Raw genomic sequence first — 19,086 nt, 5'->3', positions numbered from 1 at the left:
AGTTCCTGAAAGGTTGTTGAGTGTTGTGTAGTTTGGGGACTGGCAGAGAGACACTCTAAGAGGCTTATCTGTGCATCTGTGAAAATCCAATGGTGCTGTCTTTAGGATGTCCCTCCACCTATAAAGCTTACGTAATCAATTCTGACAATAAAACTCTGAGGCAGAATTTGTTACCCTTCTTTTACAGATGAGAAAGTTGAAGCTGAAAATAGGCCATAACTTGCCAATGCTAAATGGTTACAGACAGAGCTATAGTCAAACCCAAGTCTGTGACTCTGAGTAGCCTGTGTAGCCTTTTTTTTTTTTTTTTTTGCCAAATTAACATGGTTTCACAATGCACAACTAGAAAATCAAACAGGCATCATTTTAAATCCAACCCATACCCCACTTAATCACTGCTCCTCATCATTCCACTAAGGTCCTTCTTAGATTCATAATCCAGTGCTTATGTAGTTTTGTCAATTACATGTTACATATGCAATTTCACCTTTGACATCCATATTTCTAGGTTCAATTTTTCTTTGGTATGGTCTATAGCAAGAAGAGAGGACCTTTGAATAAGTTATTTCACTGTATGAATTTGCTCCTTTTAAAGGTTCAGTTCCCATTGATATGAACTTATGAGATATACAATTTTCTGAGAATTTTCTTCTTAAAAAGATCTGTATTCTTGGAGAGTGGAGTGGAGGAATGATGATGGGTAATAAAAGTCATTTTCAATCAAGGATATCTACTTAAAATCAGGTTTTCTACATAGACCAAAACATTTATGGCAATTTACACTTTGAAATTAGAATTTCCTGGAATTTATTCTAGGAGAGCACTCTCCAGGGAGTTGATAGATATTGTTGTGGACTGTCACATTTTTTGGCTTTTCTTACTGTGTAGTTATAGGCTATTTGGATTGCTGAATCAGGGCAAGTGACTCTTCTACAAAACTAAATGGAAAAATTTTTATTCTACAGAATTCCTCTTAGGGAGAACATTGTATATTTTCAGAAAAAAAAAATGCAGTTGGATGAACTTCTTAGTATGGAAAATAAGATCCTAAAGGGTGAGTAACTTGTCTTATCAAGCAGGTAGATATTGTTACCTGGAAGGCCCTTTGGCTGAATATCCTGCTGCATTTGAGTGTGCCACGTTTGGCAAGGAAGATGGGCAGAGTTGAATGGCTCTGCACAAAACTTGGTGGGGTGTGGGGAGTGGTAATTTGAAGTTTCCAGGGGAAGTTCCAGAAGGAGAGTGGAAAACCCAGCCAGATAGTTAGAAAAAGAGAAGGGTAAGCAGCATCCAAGAACAGGGCTTGGGAGAAGATTTTATATTAATTTTAAGTTGATTGCTCTTAAGGTTCTGTTCCTTCGAAGTCTTCAATAAAGTCTATATATCTCAATAATGCTCTGGGGAGGGTGGATTCTTTTCAAGGAATTCCAGAAGGTGCTGAGTTATGAATCAGGCTTAGCCTAAGGAAACCCAAAGACCACAGGCCTGGAAACAGAAGTTTCTGAGGGCAGAAACATCTGGGTCCCATTTAAGCTTTACTCCGAAGTCAATACCACACGCTAGCAAAAGCACAAACATCTGCATTCCCTGCAGAGCACTGAGTATAGAAGGGCATCGGTATTTTTGACAGGAAAGTTGTTTAAAAGGTCAGGATATCGTTTTCTCTAAAATTCTAAGAATGAATGCCTAAAATAGACTACTGAGATTCATTTTCCATTAGTGTTTTTATTTTAATCACCAGCATTGTAATCATATAAATCTTGTTGATATCTCTTCATTTTGATATACCTAAAGATTTAAGTGTAATAAGTTTAATTCAATGATTCGAATCAATACTGCCAATGAATACAGATCTTTCCAGGATTATTATACTGATTTGACCCTATTGTCATCCATGTAATAATGATGATGGTAAGTATCATTTTATTATGAATCTCTTAGGGAAATAACTACTTCTAACTGAATGCCGATATGGCCTGGACAGGTGATATGATAATTCCCCTCTTAAGTATCTTACATTCCTTGCTATCATGCACAGATGTTTTCCATACTAGGCTTCTATTTTTTTTTTTTTTAAGCAGTGTACTTTCTATACCAACTGTTTCAAAAATTCAAGTTGTTTATTTAGTCCTTTATGTTTTCCTTAGTAACTCAGCAGATTGCTTCGGAAGCACTGGTAAGACCACTCTGAGTTGGTTTATGCAGGCAAAGTAAACAATTCATAGAGACACATAATCTTGGTAATCCATGGGTCCCCAGCGCCTTGTTTTTCCTCCTGTAGCTGGCCTTGATGAGAATTACTTTAGGCTTCTGCTTCCTTTATTTTACAAAGCAGCCAACTAGTCAGTTGAGTTTTAGCATGTAATCCCCTTTGTTTGCTTCCCTGCAATGACCTGGAACCACTGGGTCACATCTAATTAATACGTTGTTGGCAGAACACACTAAACAGAAGTTGTCAGAACCAACTGATTAGAGAGTGAGGTTCAGGGTTGAGTCTTGGTACTTCCAAGAGTGACTGCAAGCAGCCCAGAACTACGTCAGGCTTTTAAGTTCTAAGGCTCTTGCAGTTCAGTTCAGTCGCTCAGTCGAGTCTGAGTCTGACTATTTGCGACCCCAAGGCTATTTAAAAACATACGAAAAGTTCAGTCATGGATTTTAAAAATATCATACAGTATGTGGCCAGCAAATTTTTCAAATGGAATTTCTTTCCATGTAGTCAAGTAAAGCTGATGTTTCAAAAATTTGACATCTCTTCCCTGAAAAACCTGGAGGTGTGAGCTGAAATATTTTTCCCAATAATTTTGATCCAAAAACTTGATAAGAAAGGCAAACTTTGAGGGCCTATGTTTTCCAAATTTACTGTCATCATTAATGAAGTTCATTGAGTAACCTGGGCTTTTTCACTTGGCCAATGTAAACATGCTCATAGCCCAGTATCTTTGCAAAGTTTACACTCTACTTGCCAACCATAAAATCTCTGCAAATACTGGACAGTATCACCTTTTGCTACCTGGTAACAATTTTATCAATGTATTCATTCAGATAGGGTGGCTACGTGTATGTGTGCTGTCACTCCAGTTGTGTCTGACTCTTTGCGACCCCATGGACTATAGCCAGACTCCTCTGTCCATGGGATTCTCCAGGAAAGAATACTGGAGTGGGTTGCCATGCCTTCCTCCAGGGGATTTTCCTGACCCAGGGATCAAACCCTTGTGTCCTTCATCTCCAGCACTGGCATTCAGGTTCTTTACCACTATAGTGCTACCTAGGAAGCCCAGACAGGATGGCATCTACTAACACATTTCTTGAAAGGGAGTTCAGAAATGTTTTTAGCAATTTGAAATCTTCATTCCTTCTTCTGGATGGATCCTGCCAATGGCCAGATTTATGTAGGAATAATCAAGAGAGGGTCTGAATCAGTTAGCCATATAATTTTTTATCGTCAAAGTTCATTTCTTCAGAATACTTACATAGGATACTTTAATATAACTGAGTCCAAAAAAAAAAAATGTTAAACATCATTAACTTTCTGTTTCACATATGATCTTCATAGCACCAACATGATCATTTTGCTTTAATCACTCACATTCTTCTTTTCCCACTACATGAGGGATTCTGAATTCCTTCCGTTTAAAGGTCTATTTTGCTCTTGACTCTGGTGCTGGCTCCATGGGAAATACTTTGATCTCTACTATGGTGGAACCAGTTTGGACTCTGCTCTCATACAATCCCAGGAGATTTCACCATTGACTGAAGTCCAGCTCTTCCAGTCACCTTATCCCTGTCCCTTACCTGTTTGGGGGTCTGAGCTGGAGATAAATCCTATGTGATTTCTTAGAACTGCTCCTTAGCTGTGTTCTTGTGAGTAATGCTTCAGCTCACACAGAGTGAGTGGGTGCTCCCTGTATTGCCAATATGATGTGCCACAAGACTCAGACAGAGCTCAGTCCATGTCCCTGCTCCCTTAACACAGTCACTGACTCAGCCCTTTGTGATGGATTGAGGTGAGTCCGGTTGAATGCTCTGCTGTGAGCTAAGTGCTACGGGGTATAGATCCTTCCTTCGATTCTGATAATATCCTTTCCTAATCCAAAAATCAAGTCAATTGAGTCATTCTCTGTTTCTACTGGTATTGAAACAAACAAAGAGAAAACTCCTCTGGTATGTAATTAAAAGATTTATAAATGGTAGAAAGGATGTACTTGGCAGCATGAAATTCTAAAGTATAATAGGAATAGTAGAAATGGAAAAAATTATTAAAGCCCAAACTATTGCCTATGATACATAGTAAACATTGGCAATTCCTAATAAATGACCATAGTAGATGGTTTTCTAATTTGGTTAGCCACTTATAGTAATGTTCACAGTTGGCAGCTAATCTGGTTATTAAATTTAACTTTGCATTCACACCATTGTATTACATAAAGAATATATATCCATATTTATGTTTTCTTTAATTCATGATCACATGGCTATAAATTTCATATGAATATACAACATTATTAAAAGCCAAAATAATTCAAGCTTAGAAGTAATCAGGTAGAAATATTACTTAATATAAAACAATGGTTTTGACAATTATTGAAATTATTTCTTCTTGAATTAGACCATATATCTTCACAGACGTCTTCTCATACAATTTATTAAAGAATATAATTTCATTACATTAGTCCAAAAAAACAAAAGCAGGTAAAGGGAGATAAAATGCCAATCAATATGTTGTATGGAGACATTGCAAATTTTTGCATGTATTTTTGTCCAATCAAGTATTTTGAAGATTATTTACAAAGCTGGAAGTGTTTTCTTTTTAAATGCCTTAATTTGTGAAAGAGAAATGATGTAAATTGTTTCACATCATGAAATAGTGTTTCATACATGTTTTTAAAACAGAATATCTTGGTTGGAAGAAATTATAAATGGCACTCAGTTATCTACCTGGTGCTTAAATCCCAGCGTGCCTCCACTTACTATTATGATTCCTCTCTTCTGAATTTGTTGTTGTTCATGCTGTTGTTCAGTTGCTAAGTCATGTACAACTCTTTGAATATATTCAGAGACTCTTCTGAATATATTCTAGCTTGTTTGTGTCTCAAAATGTAGCACTCAGAATCTAACCCAATGCTCTGGGTGCAAACTGACACACGTAGAGAAGGACTGATCTTTCCTCTTCTTTTCTTCTTTCCTCCTTTCTTTCCATTCTTCCTTCCCACTTTCCTTCCTCCTTCCTTTCCACTCTTCTTTTCCCATGTCTAGCACTGTATTGGGTGCTGGAGATAAACATGAGCAGAGGAAAACATGGTCCCTGGTTTCATAGAGCTTACAGTTTAGTGACAGATATGGAGAGGAAACAAATCACCACACAAATAAATGTAAAATCACATCTGTGACAAGTCCTAAGAAAAGGTACACAGTCTTGGGGACCTGTGATAGGAGAATGTTAACTAATAACAGAGATCACAAGGCTCCTTTTTAGCAGAAGGCTAATTCCAGTGGTCATGTATGGATGTGAGAATTGGACTGTGAAGAAAGCTGAGCACTGAAGAATTGATGCTTTTGAACTGTGGTGTTGGAGAAGACTCTTGCGAGTCCCTTGGACTGCAAGGAGATCCAACCAGTCCATTCTGAAGGAGATCAGCTCTGGGATTTCTTTGGATGCTAAAGCTGAAACTCCAGTACTCTGGCCACCTCATGTGAAGAGTTGACTCATTGGAAAAGACTCTGATGCTGGGAGGGATTGGGGGCAGGAGGAGAAGGGGACGACCCAGGATGAGATGGCTGGATGGCATCACTGACTCTATGGATGCGAGTCTGAGTGAACTCCGGGAGTTGGTGATGGACAGGGAGGCCTGGCGTGCTGCGATTCATGGGGTCGCAAAGAGTCGGACACGACTGAGCAACTGAACTGAACTGAAGGAGAGTAGAGTCAATAGAGCAAAGAGAGGATAGAGTTTTCTTGGGCACAGAGAAGAGCATGTGCAGTGGGGGTGGTAGAAGAAACTGTCATAAAAGTAGGAGGCGTAGAAAGAAGGCCAACATGAATGGAGTAAAACGAGGAAGTGAGGTGAGCCCAGGGGGGTAGAAGTTGCCAGATCCAGCACCATATTCGAGGCCAGGTTTATCTTCAGGCTAACACAACAAATGGGAAACCACAGAATTTTAAATGAGTGAGATGAGATGTTAAATTTTGAAAGATTACCACCAAGAATGGATTAAGGAGACACCAAATACACTATTATAGGCATGTGGATCTGTACAAAGACCACTACAGGGGCTCAGGTGAGAGAAAATGGCAAGATGGCCTGATGGTTCTGCAGAAGACTATGGGGTAGAGAAATGTTCAGAAGGAAAATGGACAGAGCTTGGTAATGGCTCACAGAAGGTGGGGGAGGGAAGGGGTTGTAAGGGTAAGGAAGGGCTATCTCATGAGACTAAAGGAGTGCTATTCTGTCCACTGAGGTGGGAAACATTGAAAGAGGGCCAAACTGGGAGGAAATATGTGAGTGCAGTTTTGTAAGAAGAGTTATTGAAAAGTCCACAAGGAAATATCAAGTGGGAAGTTGATTATGTGTGCCTGGAACTCAGAAGTGTGTTCTTAGGTAGAGATACGAATTTGTGAGTCTTCTGCACATAGATGGTGTAAAAGAACATCAAATGAAAAGAGGAAGGGTCAGGGCACTGAATCTGGAGAAACTCAATACTTAAGATACCCCTTGGGAAGAGGATGCACAGAAAGAGAGAGAGAGGAGCAACTGGCAACACAGAAGGAAAACCTAGAGAGTGCTGGGTCAAGAAGCCAAGGGCAATCTAGCACCACCTGGGAAGCCCAAGGGAAATCAATGTTTCCATCAGGAGGAAAGGCTGGTGGTTGAACGCTGCTGAGAAGTAAGAGTAGGAATCATCCTTTTAATTGATGTCTATAAACTTTGGGTGGTAAACTAAAATCCTTAAATGTTTTTCAGATGTAAACAAACAACCCCCAAATCTCTATAACTTAATAGAATCAAGGTTTGCTTTTGTTCACTCCCATTTTGATGAGGTTTGAATTGCTCACTTCAATGAGGTGACTAAGGAATCACACTGCTTTCATCTTGCGGCTCCACTACCTTGTCATTTCATGGCCTGTCAGACATCATCCTCCTGGCAGAAAAGAGAAAGAGAATGTGGGTCAGGCACACCTGATCTTTAACTATCTCCACCTAGAAGTGGTATCAGTCATTTCTGCTCATGTTCCACTGTTATAGTTAGGTAACCGCAGGCCTCATACAGAAGAGGAAAGGTATACTAACGAGTGTTTGCAATCTCCACAAGTCCCTGCCCTGCCCTTAGGGAGCTGAAGATTGGAATCCAGGTGCAGGATCTTGAATTTACCATCACTCAGCCTCAGTGTTAGATTCAGCCCATCATTTTAGCCCATTTTTATTATTATTATTTTTAATGTGCCCTCAACTCCATTGTTTGGGCTTCCTTGGGGTCTCAGAGGTAAAGAATCCACTGCCGTGCAAGAGTGCAGGAGACACAGGTTCAATCCCTGGGCCAGGAAGATCCCCTGGAGGAGGAAATGGCAACCCACTCCAGTTTTCTTGCCTGGAGAATCCCATGGACAGAGGAGCCTGGCGGGCTACAGTCCACAGAGTCACAAAGAGTCGGCATGACTGAATTGACTGAGCACAGACACATGCAACTTCATTGAGTTTTTGGCTACATCACGCAGCTTGTGGGATCCCGGTCCCCACTAGGAATCAAACTCTGGCCCCATGAGTTAAAGCACTGGATCCTTACCACTGGACCGCCAGGGGATTCCTCTACTATGCTTTTTAAATCCTGATTTGGAAATCTTGCATTTCCTTCGTAGCCGGAAATTATTCAACAACTAAGTCAGCATTCATTTTGTAGTTTTGTCCAAGTAAGTGATAAGCTCCCCAGGTCAACAGGGCCAAGGACTGAGTCTGAGAACATGCCTCCAGAAACCTGGCTTCAGGTTAGTTTCACTCCAACCACCAGCATCCCTCAGTGTGGGTCAACCAGTGTGAATGTCTAACTGAAGCAGCACCAGTAGATAATAAATGGAAGGAAGAACAGAGTATTCCCCTAACATCAAGTTAAGATTGTTTTCAGAATTAAATTAGAAAAAAATATATAAGAATAAGGTTGTTCTTCTGTAGCAGTGATCGAAATAAGCACCTGAGGTATATTGATAAATCATTTGTGATCACAGTAATAGGGCCTAAGTCTCTATAAGTGAAGTGAAGTGAAATCCCTTAGTCGTGTCCAACTCTTTGCGACCCCATGGACTGTAGCCTACAAGGCTCCTCTGTCCATGGGATTTTCCAGGCAAGAATACTGGAGTGGGTTGCCGTTTCCTTCTCCAGGGGATCTTCCCAACCCAGGGATCGAATCTGGGTCTCCTGCATTGCAGTCAGACACTTTACTGTCTGAGCTACCAAGGAAGCCTCTATAAAGAAGGTGTTAAGTCTAAGAAGTCTAAGAAGGCTGAGCACCGAAGAACTGATACTTTTGAACTGTGGTGCTGGAGAAGACATTTGAGAGTCCCTTGGACAGCAAGGAGATCAAAGCAGTCCATCCTAAAGGAAATCAACCTTGAATATTCATTGGAAGAACTGATGCTGAAGCTCCAATACTTCGGCCACCTGATGTGAAGAACTGACTCATTGCAAAAGACCCTGATGCTGGGAAAGATTGAAGGCAGGAGAAGGGGATGACAGAGGATGAGATGGTTGGATGGCATCACTGACTCAATGAACATGAGTCTGAGAAAACTCTGGGAGATAGTGAAGGACAGGGAAACCTAATGTGTTGCAGTCTAAAGGGTCACAAAGAGTCAGACATGACTTGGCGACTAAACAACAACAACCAAGTCTAAATGTTTGTGCACCCCTCATTCTATGTTGAAATCTAATGCACATTATGATGGCATTAGGAGGTGAGGCCTTTGGGAGATGATTGTGTCATTAAGACAGAGTTCTCATGAAAGGGATTAGTGCCCATATAAAAGAGGCCCAAGAAAGCTCCCTTGTCTCTTCTTCCACCCTGTGAAGACACAGCAAAAGGTGCTGTCTTTGAAACAGAAAATGGACCTCACTAGTTACTGAATCTGCTGCTGATGTCGGACTCCTCAGCCTCCCAGAACCATGAGAAAGAAAATTCTATTGTTTATAAGATACCAAGTCTCTGGTATTTTGTTAAAGCAACTCTAAAGGATAGAGCCAGATCATGGCATCTGGTCCCATCACTTCATGGGAAATAGATGGGGAAACAGTGGAAACAGTGTCAGACTTTATTTTTTGGGGCTCCAAAATCACTGCAGATGGTGACTTCAGCCATGAAATTAAAGGACGCTTACTCCTTGGAAGAAAAGTTATGACCAACCTAGACAGCATATTGAAAAGCAGAGACATTATTTTGCCAACAAAGGTCCGTCTAGTCAAGGTTATGGTTTTTCCAATGGTCATGTATGGATGTGAGAGTTGGACTGTGAAGAAGGCTGAGTACCAAAGAATGGATGCTTTTGAACTGTGATGCTGGAGAAGACTCTTGAGAGTCCCTTGGACTGCAAAGAGATCCAACCGGTCCATGCTGAAGGAGATCAACCCTGGGATTTCTTTGGAGGGAATGATGCTGAAGCTGAAACTCCAGTACTTTGGCCACGTCATGTGAAGAGTTGACTCATTGGAAAAGACTCTGATGCTGGGAGGGATTGGGGGCAGGAGGAAAAGGGGACGACAAAGGATGAGATGGCTGGATGGCATCGCGGACTCGATGGACATGAGTCTGAGTGAACTCTGGGAGATGATGATGGACAGAGAGGCCTGGCGTGCTGCGATTCATGGGGTCACAGAGTCGGACACAACTGAGCGACTGAACTGAACTGAACTGAAAGGATAGAACGAACACATTTACTGTCCAAATTTGTTATAAATTCTATGTTGGAAGAATGTGGCCAAGAAAGAGGATATATTGACTTGGAGGAGAAGAGGATCAGGGCACCTCCAGCCCTAAGGACATGAGCTTTCAGTCTTCCAGGAGGCAGAGCCAGATGTATGAGGGCACAGCCTGTGGCAGCAGCAGACAAGGAGTAAAACATGGGGGTGCCTAGTTCTTTGTAACTTTGTTGTATCAAGGAACTATGACTTCATGGGTACAGAGTTTTAATTTGGGATGTTGAAAATGTTCCGCAGATTTGATAACAGTGATGTCTGCAACACAATGTGAATGTTAATGCCACTGAATTGTATTAACTTAAAAATGGGAAAAATCTTAAGCATTATGCTATCTATATTTTACAAAATTTTTTAAAGAAAGAAGTTATGAGCTTGGAGCTCAGATGGTTAACGTCTCATGACATGTGTGTCCCCTGCCTTCTACTTTCCTTCCGCAGTCCCAAACTGTATGAAGGCTGTGAGCTTAAAGTTCTGGGTTCCTCCCACTTGCAGAATCCTCACTTACTTCGCATAATCTGCTGAGACCACAGGATGTATCAGAGAAGTATCAGCAACCACATCTACTGGTTCCTTCATGAATCCTTGATCTGGGAAGCCTTTTGCTCTGCTCGCTGACTGAAGTGATGGTAGACCAGCTAAAACCAGGCTTGGCTGGATCCAAAATGTCATTTTCACCAAGACTTGCCTTTTTAGTCTGTCATGGGTAGCTTAGGGCTCTCCTAGCTTTAAGCCAGTGATAATTAAAATAATCTAATTCACTCTCTTTACTCTTAAAAAAAAATTTTTTTTTTTTGGAATATAGTTGCTTTACAATGTTGCATTAGTTTCTAATGCACAGAAAAGTGAATCAGTTATATGTATACATATACCCCTCCTTTTTTGGATTCCTTTCCCATTTGGGTCACCACAGAGAATTAAGTAGTGTTTCCAGTGTTATACAGTAGGTTCTCATTAGTTATTTTATCATAACTACTTTGTCTCTATATGATACTTATACAGAATTTATATATCATTCAGAATTTATAAATTAGCCCAAAGAAGAATAATCTACTTTTGTAGATCTCATTGCGTGTGTGCATGCTAAGTCACTTCGTTGTGTCCGACTCTTTGTTTGTGATCCTATGGACTGTAGCCCGCCAGGCTCTTTTGCCCATGGGATTTTGCAGGCAAGAATGGAGTGGTATCAAATGCTTTGTTGAAATTTGGACATATCATATCTCCTCAATTTCTGTAAGCACTTAGAGTAGCTAAATCTTTACAGTAGCTAATGCTTCCTTGTGATCCTTTTATTCATCTTTGGCTTCAGCTGTCTTTCTCTAAGACTCTTTTCTCACTCTGTGCTTACCTTTCCTAACAGCTTTGCAGGTAGTTGAGGCCACTGACTAGTTGCACCCATCAAATGTGAACGGAAGTACACTGCGAGACTTGTGTGCTGAGGCATTTAGGAACTGCTGTGCTAAACCCATGGGCTCCCTCTCATTTGCCAGAGAAAAATGAGGTCAAGGTTCCTAACTAACTACAAGGAGCAGAGCTTCCTGCTGACCTGCCCGGGGCATGTACTCATGTTATTCTGTTTCCACAACTTAGCCGTGCCTATCCTGACTGATAATCCTGTCGCTCAGGAAGGTTCTCTTCTAAGGCAACCATTGTCATAGGCTTCATAACATGCACACCTGGAAGAGTCTATATTTTGTCTTATCAATGGTAGTGTGCAACGTGATGGCTTAGCCAAGTGTAGATTCTGGAATTAGAGTGCTGGTGTTTGAATCTGGGCAATACCGTTTACTGGCTGTGTGATCTTGGGCAAGTTAATAACCTCTCTGAGCTTTGCAAAATGAAGATGAGAATATGCTGTCTGTCTGAAGGTAGTTGCGAGGATCGAGTAAGTTAAAATACTTACAGTGGTGCCTGGCACATAGTAAACATTTGGTAGATGTTTGCTGTAACTACTATATGCAACAGAACCCTCATGAATATTGCTAGGATTAAAATGTGAAGCATTTTGATAATCTGATATATGTAAGTGTTGTTGTTGCAAATCAAGATATATATTAAAATTCTGATCATGGATGCCTAATTTTATTTACCCAAAAGAAAAAAATATTAGACCTAATCATGAAAGAGCTTATAAATAATTTCAAAGAAATCAGACTCCCCCTTCCCAGATAATGAACAGCTGTTCTACATCTGTCATGCTGTTTTGAAGTATATATGTGTTTAGCGACTCTGCACAATAAACAGTTTTCTCTCTGACTGTTGTCTTCCCTAGATAATGTTATGGGCCGTCTTTTGAGCTTGTGCATGGACATACATATCAAGTAAGCAGGATTCCATTATGACTTTAAAAGCTGATCTGATTTATAATTTCTCTTATTTTTTTTCAAAATATACACAGACAATAACCAGCATCTCACTAGCAAGAGTTTAATTTTCATTTCCTTTATGAAAGGACTAAAGAGGAAATGTACAGCTTCACTATATTTTAATCTTTGGATTCTACACCCTATTTAAAGCAGGAACTTCCCTGGTGGTCCAGTGGTTAAGATTCTGTGCTTCTAATGCAGGGGGCATAGAGTTCCATCCTTGGTTGGGGAACTAAGATCCCAAATGCTACCTGGCATGGCCAAATAAACAAATAAAGCAAAAGTATCATCCTAATTTTAGGTCTATTGAGTTGCCTTTGCAGAAGTTATTTTCTGCATATAAAGTATATGTTAGAATCACAATTTAAAAGAAAATTTCTGCCTTATTATGCTGTTAGAATGTTACATTTCTCTCTTCTAAATACCTGCTCCAGTGTGAATGCCTTGCTGGTTACACACTTATACTTTAGTTTCTCGCCATTGTAGTGGTCACTGTTGGTACCTGCCCAGATCCTCCTGCAGGGCTGGGACACCAGTCCCACAGTTGCTCTGATTAGTAATGTCTCACAGATGCATGCTTGCCTCAGTTCCATTTTCATGGCAAACTTCTCTTGTTTAGGAGCTCAATATATTTATTTATTTGAAAAATTAACAGCAATTTCTTTTTTCTTATACAGTTTCTGTTTTTTCCAGATTTTTTCCTTGTTGTTATCATTATTGTTCAGCTGTCATCTCCATCTTTTTGATAGCTCAAAGATCCTTCAGGTTTTTGGTGATCTTGATAGACCTCTTAACTTTAAGAGTGAGAACATAAAAAACTGTTTGGTTATTTTCATGTGCTTGGGCAAGGTATTCAGACTGGGGCAGATCTACAGGCTCTGGGAGAGATGTCTTCCAGAAGATAAAAGGGAGGAAATGCTTAATATGTCTGAACATATTGAGAGGAAGTTGACACAATTGATTGAAAGTTTGGGGATAAATTAGTGATAGGCACACAGAGAACTGTGCAAACATAGAACAATAAAATAACTCCAGAAAAAAGCTGTACAGGAGGAGATCCTATAAGGCTCAACCATGAATAGCATTTCAAATGGTCATAACAATGAATACTCTGAATACTGATCTAACTAGAGTATGAAGTAACTACCAGGAGAATGGGGCAGTAGAGTAACAGAGTCCCACAGGGTTGCCTACTGGTGTATCCAGTCATTCTCCCTGGTTATCTGGCAATGAGTCAACTGGGACCTATGCTCCCCTCCGAACAGGGTCTTTCAAGACTGATGTGTGACTTCCCAAGGCAGCTGGCATGGAGCTACAGGGGTGGCTCTCCATTGACGATCATGATCATGATACCATCCTCATCTGTATAAACTCCATTGTCAAGATCTCCCACAAAGCCCCCACACAAAGAAAGCAACAGGGGCAATGGAGGTGTCCGTCTCCTGAGCACATCCTTGATGTGTCTGGCTGGCCCAGGCACACTTCTCCCTGTGTACTGTCAGTCCGCCTACTGGTGGGATCCAGCCTATACTGTTCGATGCTTCTGGCATTGCCTGAGCCCTTTCCCAAAACTTCCTATTGCCCAAGTCTACAGTGTCGTGTGTTGTGTAGTGTTAGTAGCTCTGCCGTGTCCGACTACCTACGACCCCATGGGCTATACTGCCAGGCTCCTCAATCCATGAGATTCTCCAGGCAAGAATACTGATTAACACCTAAAACCCCAGACTCAAAGAGTAGTAGTACAAGTGGTTGTTTAAGCTGGGCGACTACAGTCCATAGCCGCTAAGCACAGAGTCCATAGTGACTAAGCACAGCACAGCACAGAGATACTGAGATAAATATCAAAAGAATCAATCAGTGCCTCTAGGAAGCTGGGATGAGGGATTGCTGTTTATCCTAACCAACATTACAGAACAATATGCATGCATAACTTTCAAAAGGATAAAAATTTTTTGAAGTGGTTAAGCAACTTGCTTTACTGCTGTACTTCTCAAATGCTAAGTGGAAACTTTCTAAAGGTGGAATAAGGGATGCAGCATTTTGCAAACTTCATTTAACCCTAGAACTTTTGAGTTTATTTCTTTAAACAATCACTTACTGACATCCCCAAAGGCATCAGATGCTACCATTTGATGTCTTACTATTTTATACTAAGTGCACAGATTTGTAGAAAGCAGACCATAGCTGAAGTCTGTAGGGCCGACATTGATCTGGCACCTGCTGAGCCCCTCTCTGGTCCTGGGCTTTATGCTAGATGTCTTACCTGTGCTTCCTCTTCTCACTGGATTCTGATTAGATGTAATGCTGAATCAGTCTCACAACTCATTCATTCAAGCGAAATTCACTCAATGTGCCATGCATTCACTATGTGCGAGGCATCTCTGAGGAAAAAAAAAAAATACAAGATACATAGGGTCCCTGACCTCACCATGAAGATGCCTCGGACTCAAGAAGAAAAGGAGAATGGATAGATTTGGGCAATTCATTACCTCCGACCATTCTGCATTTCATTTCTGGGATCCATTTCTGCATGTTTGAAAGTGACCTCTCTATAGATTCTCCAGCTAAGATCTGCTACAAGCCGGCTCAGTGCAAGTGGTTTAAAGCCAACAGCCCACTCTTAATTCAAAAGGAACGGCCATTTGTAGCCATCACCTAAGGCTGCAGGAGTGAAGAGTCTCTGCAACTTGAACTGTGTTCTCCTGCTTTTGGTCTTTGTGTTTGAAAACAAACTGAAAGTGTTAGTCCCTCAGTCCTGTCCCACTCTTTGTGACCCCATGGACTGTAGCCCACCAGGCTCATCTGTCCATGGAATTCTCCAGGCAAGAATACTGGAGTGTTTACTTGCAAGATTAAAAAATAATAATAATAAACTGTTCCCATACAGACATTGGTCTTAATTTCCAGTATATTAATGTAACCATGGTGGGTAGGAAGCCACTGGTAGAAAATCTGCATGTAGACCGGGGCCCTGCACCCTGCACTAGATTTCCAAGGAGCAATGCAAGCTCCTCCTGCCTTACTACTGTGTCACTCTGAGCATCTTCCTTTTGGATGTAAGTACTGTAAAGAAACAAATCATTAATTAAAAAAAAAAAAAAGGAGAAAGAAGATGTGAGTTTAGACTGCTAAAACACACAAAGGACATGGATTGCTGGCAGAGAAAGCCTGAATTAACACTGTGCTTTGCTGTATAGAGAGCAGCTCTCTCCTTGGAGCTGATGGAGTTGACGGGCAGAGGCGAGCAGGACGTCAGCTCTCTGTCAGGTGGGGGATGGGCGCGAAGCTATTGAGACACAGATTCCTCAGCTAGGGGTCACTAGGCGCCCTTTGTATCTGTAGGAGAAGCCCATTCAGCAATTGAAAACAGCTATGCTGAACAAATGCCTTTCCACATACTAGCTCTCTATTCTCTTTTGTTTAGTTCTCTAGCACGCCTTTTACTGTACTGATTTGTCAAAATCTTATTATTCAAACTACAGGTCAAAGGTGTTTGTCATTATTTCTTTTAATTTCTTTCAACTTAATTTCTTTTTCTGTTCTAAAATAATTCACCATATTAAAAAAAATTAACAAGGGTGATGTTTTGAGGGTTTTTTTTTTACATTAAACATTTAAAATCATTTTACACGTTTTACGTCTTCTGCTAGTTTACATTTTTAAAAAATCTTAAATAACCAAGGGTGAGAATACAAATATTACTCTATGAACTGCTTCTCATTTTTTTCTTTTTTAAATCAACATCAACTTTCTTTTGAGTACTTGCCAGATGACTCACCTCTTTTTGTTCCGGTTATAATATTCTTCAGCTAAGTCTTATCCCTCCATGGCTTCCTTTCCTACCCTTCATCTAACAGTGGTCAGAAAACCAAGACTGAGAAGGACACATGACTTTGCCTTGGTTATCATGGAGCTGGCAGGGGTACACGGGAAAATATCCTTTGGGGACTAGGCAGGGCCCACAACAAATGCTACTTTGAAATAAAATGTATTTTTTAGTCAGCAAATTATGACCTAAATTAGATGAAGCCTGAAAACTTTGTATATAATCTGGCTAGTGCAACTGGATTAAAACTTTGAAGTCTGAATATAGACATCAATGCCATGCTTCACATGTGAAGAGTGGCTTCCATGAACATAGTGTGAAAGAATTGATGGATTACTCTTGCCTCAGTGGCTGGGTTCCTGGATGCTTGGCCACCTCGCAAATTTAAATTGAGTCCCCTAAATGGAGAAGACCCAGGGATCATCTCTCCAGTGGAGGCTGAGACAACAGCACAGACACTCCACTCAGACAGTGCCTCTGTGATGCATGTACCAAGATCTGTGGACAGAAGTACTGTCCCCACAGTCCTAATGTGGGACACTGTCCATAGGGACCCAGGTAGTTTTAGAACAATGCTCACACCCCTTTTCCATCAGGAGTGGGCTGAGTCCTTGTTCAGAGATGCCAGATAAAATACAGGACATCCAAATATTTCATGGAATATACTTATACCAAGAAAATCCCTTATTCTTTATTTCAAATTCAAATTTAGCTGGGTATCCTGTATTTTGGGATTCCCTGGTGGCTCAGTGGTAAAGAATTTGCCTGCCAGTGCAGGAGACATGCGTTTGATTCCTGGGTTGGGAAGATCCCTTGCAGGAAGGCACAGCAATCCATTCCAGTATTCTTGCCTGGAAAATCCCATGGACACAGGAGCCTGGTGGGCTACAGTCCATGGGGTCACAAAAGGACTCAGACACGATTTAGTGACTAAACATCAGCAACAACAATTCTGTATTTTTCTTTACTAAATCTGACAGCATTATCCTGACAGTAAGGATAAATTACTTGTCTCTTTAGATAGGAATCCTCAATTTTATTTTCACTGCGTTTAGGGAAAACAGGAAAAGATACAACGTTTTTGCTTGTGAGTCTGTGTTCTCCACTTGAGGTACACTCATTATAGAGAAAAAACACCCTAGAAAATTAGTCTTTAGTCAGACTAGTCCAGAAGTAAAAGAATTCAAAATAATTGCTTCGGTCTAAAGTCCTAGAGTGATATATCCCCAGCATCTACTGCTATCCATGCAACTATTGCTAAATAAATCAGTATAATGGCTCAGGCAAATGGAAATCAGGAAGGGTCCATCTTTTCTTTGATTTTACTCTTTCAGAAAATAAATTCCTCTATGCCTTCATTTTATCTCTAAAGATTTTAGCAGGGGAAGGGATACTATATTGGATAATAGTCTAAGACAGAGTTGGTTTCACTTTTAAAATCTGACTGTAGTTGAGCATCTCAAAGATGTGCATTCGTGCTAAGTTGCTTCAGTCGTTTCTGACTCTTTGTGACCCCATGGACTGTAGCCTGCCAGGCTCCTCTGTCCATGGGGATTCTCTAGGCAAGAATACTGGAGTGGGTTGCCATGCCCACCTCCAGGGGATCTTCCCTACACAGGGACTGAACCTGTGGCTCCTGCATTGCAGGTAGATTCTTTACTGTCTGATCCATAGGTAGTCTTAAATAAATGTGCAATACTATTCAATATGCAATACTGCAACATTGTATATGTTCTTCCAAAATTTTTTAGTAGCTTTGTTAGTTCAGGCATGTGTACAGCTGGAAAAGTCAGTTGTTTAAATTACCTGAATTGAAGAATACTTGGAAAATTCTTTAATGTTAAATTATTTTCTCTCCCTAGATGGTATAATACTTAAAAGATCAGCAGGTAATGTTCTTTTTTAGCTGGTTTCTTTAAAAATCTTTAGGAAAGGGATTATTAAAGCAATAACACATTAAAATAGATTGCTTTACAGGGAGACTGGGTTTCAGACCTCATAAGCATTAGGAATCTGAATCAGAGATGCTGGAAAAAGGATGAGGAGGTAGTGGTAAGAAGTGAGGATTGTTCCCAAGAGAAATGTCATTTCCCTATGCAGCAGCAGCAGAATGTTATTTAATGGAGTAGATGGCAGAGGTCCACAAACAAGGACTTTTACCAAGCTCACTTCCCTCTTTCAACTTCTTTATGAAACCTACTGTCTGCTGAAGGACACTTGTCCTCTCCCATTACCTCTCATCTCTATCAAACCATATTCCTAGTGTGGTTCTTGAATTCATCAGTCACTCAGCTTTTATTCATGCAAGTTTCTCCAGAAGTTTATTAAAACATTTACATATTATTCTTAATAGGAAATAAATAAATCATTTATGACACTAATTCTGACCCACGTTGTAATGCATTTTCATTTGCCTCAACGTATATCTACCTGATTGTTGCATTTACATTATTTCATGTTATCTTTTTTCTTTTCTTTTTGGAAAATAAAAAATGTTAGCTCTGGAAGTGGATAATGTGATGAAAAACTCATTATAAAAGAAAAAAAATCCACCTCCATCCAAAGTAATGGCATTAAGGGTGGAATCCAGTGTACCATGGAATGCCTAATGCACACAAGATGTGGAGCTCATCCCTTGGTCTGAACTTTTAAATACTAAGTAGCAATGAATGGGAGAAATAAATCAGATAGGAGGAGAGCTGGAATAATAAACAGTGGAGATGCTTTATACTCTCACCCCAGCAATGCAATATGAAAAAGTGATCCCAGCTGTCATGAGCTACTACTGAGTGTAGAACTTCTTTGTAGCCCTTCTAACTTAAAAAAAAAAAAAAGGCAAGAAAAAATTCTGGAAGAAAATAGCTTCCTTTGAGTCCCTCAGATTAGTTGTCAGTAAAACAAACTGCTATGTATCATCTGTTCAGTGACAGAAAAATAT

This window comes from Oryx dammah, unplaced genomic scaffold (genome assembly GCF_014754425.2).
Source record: "Oryx dammah isolate SB20612 unplaced genomic scaffold, SCBI_Odam_1.1 HiC_scaffold_4, whole genome shotgun sequence".
In the NCBI taxonomy this organism is placed as follows: Eukaryota; Metazoa; Chordata; class Mammalia; order Artiodactyla; family Bovidae; genus Oryx; species Oryx dammah.
This window is presented reverse-complemented; position numbering follows the sequence as displayed.